Source organism: Bufo gargarizans, chromosome 3 (assembly GCF_014858855.1).
Source record: "Bufo gargarizans isolate SCDJY-AF-19 chromosome 3, ASM1485885v1, whole genome shotgun sequence".
NCBI classification, from domain to species: Eukaryota; Metazoa; Chordata; class Amphibia; order Anura; family Bufonidae; genus Bufo; species Bufo gargarizans.
In genome coordinates this window covers 279325343-279327542 of record NC_058082.1, presented here as the reverse complement: position 1 = coordinate 279327542, position 2200 = coordinate 279325343, and the positions used below count along the sequence as shown (strand labels likewise).

General features: G+C 47.5%; 1 non-coding gene across 1 annotated transcript; it reads left to right on the top strand.

Annotated features, from left to right (window-relative positions):
* Positions 1–261: 261 nt before the first annotated feature.
* Positions 262–479, top strand: LOC122933480. Its single transcript, XR_006388443.1, has one exon. It is a non-coding gene; the product is annotated as a small nucleolar RNA U3 (small nucleolar RNA).
* Positions 480–2200: the final 1721 nt, after the last annotated feature.

The following is a 2200-nucleotide window of genomic DNA, read 5'->3' as shown; positions in this document are numbered from 1 at the left end:
CACTCATCACATTGCTCCAGTGAGTAGGTGGGGCAACAGAGCCGAGCTTGTTTCCTATTGGCTGCCTGAACTCACATATGCTAATTGAGATAGGAGAGCAGTTGCATTGTGGGTATTAGGTTTTCCAGCTTGTATTTCCAGTGGAGCGCTGCTTCTCCCCGTCCACAGCGCATCAGTGACTACAGGGCTGACTGTGAGGTCTCCCTAATGTTACAGGCAGGGACCTATCCCCGGGGCTGTCATTGCAGCAGGTAGCAGGTTAAGACTATACTTTCAGGGATCATTTCTATAGTTTTTGTACTCGGAAATGTGCTCTAAAGTGTCTGAGCTCACCAACCATGAGGAGGAGCTGTAGTGATCTCTCCTGAGCGTGAAGAGAGCTCTCAGTCCTGCTTCATTGCAGCTGCTGATTGCTATTGATGATCGTTCTCCTTCTCTGTCATGGAGAAGGTGGAGGGAGAGATCACAAGCTGAGTGGTTGGTTTTATTCTATGGTTAATAGAAGATAAATGCTGCTATTCCCAATGAATACTAGAGTAGTGATAGGAAGTTTATGTATTTCAGATAAATAGGTTAATTTGGATCAGCTCATTCAAATGAACTAATTGGTCAGTCACTGACTGCTGAGTTGACTTGCAAGTGATCTGAAGATGGTGTGCAATGCGCATGCGTGGATGCTATTGAATCAGTTCACTTGCTGGCTCAGTCGGCTCTTGGTACTTAACTTGGTACATTGAGTGAGTCAGGAGGATTAGTGATTATACTTATAGTAAACAGATTCAAGAGAAGCGGACGTCGGGCAGGAGGACTCAGTAGTCAGGAGCTGTTATGTGTGGTGTACCTGTGCATTGTTACCCACAGTGGCAGCACTACAATCAAGTGAATGCACAGGGAAAACTGTATGTGCTAAGTTGATAACAGTATTACAATAACACTGGCTGATAATAAAATAGTCCCCACATTCATCACTCAGGAAAATAACTAGTGTGCAATTTGTACACTATTTTTGTCACCCTGTCGGATCCGTCCTTCCGCTGTTTCGCTGTGCCGCCGCTCCGTCCCCATTGACTATAATGCGGAAGAGGGCGGCGCTCCGGCGCAGTACGGCAGTGCGCGGCGAAAGGCCGCCGGACTAAGTCCTGCATGTCCGACTTTTTTGTCCGGCGGCCTCTAACTGCGAACTGCCATACTGCGCCGGAGTGCCCCCTGTCCCCATTATAGTCAATGGGGACGGAGCGGCGGCATGGCGAAACAGCGGAAGGACGGATCCGACAGGGTGAACAGCCTGCCGGGTCCGTCCTGCCACAAGTGTGAATTTTGTGAAAGTACCCTTAGTTATATAGCTACTGAATGAGACCGATGAAGGGATGCCTTTAACATGTATATCTCCTTGAGAAGCCAATTTGATCCTAAAGGGTTAATTCAAACTGTAATCTAAACTCTGTCCTGTCACTTCTCTTATCTCTCTGCTCCTGTCCCTTAATCTTATCACTGCTGCAACAAAAGCATCAGCCTCAGTGTAAACTGTTCTAGTGACTCACGGTTCTAACCGCTCCAGGACCACCTAACGCACAGATGCGTCCTGGAGGCGGTCGATTCATTCCTCATGGACGCATCCGTGCATCATATCGCGAGAGGCGAGATTTCCTGTGAACGCGCGTACACGGGCGCGTGCGTTCACAGGATCGGAAGGTAAGAGACTGGATCTACAGCCTGCTAGCGGCAATCGTTCGCTGGAAGACTGTAGATGCGATTTTTTTTTTTTTTTTTTTTTTTTTTTTTTTTTTTTTTTTTAACCCCTAACAGGTATATTAGACGCTGTTTTGATAACAGCGTCTAATATACCTGCTACCTGGTCCTCTGGTGGTCCCTCTTGCTTGGATCGACCACCAGAGGACACAGGTAGCTCTGTAAAGTAGCACCAACCACCACTACACTACTGTCACTACCAGAGCTTTAAGACGTTCTCACAGCTCTGTGTCTCCACCCCTGTGATGATGTCACTTAGAGTTTGGAGGTGTTCTCACTGTTCTGTTTCTCCGCCCCTGTGATGAGGTCTTTACTCCCAGCTGTTCCTCCTGCGTTTGATTTCCCTGCCTTTAAATCACCCCTCCTCCTATTGCAGGGCGTGGATTATATTTCTCTTTTCAGTTGTAGCTCTGCCTTGAGTATCTTCACTTGTTAAGCTATTAGTTCTCTG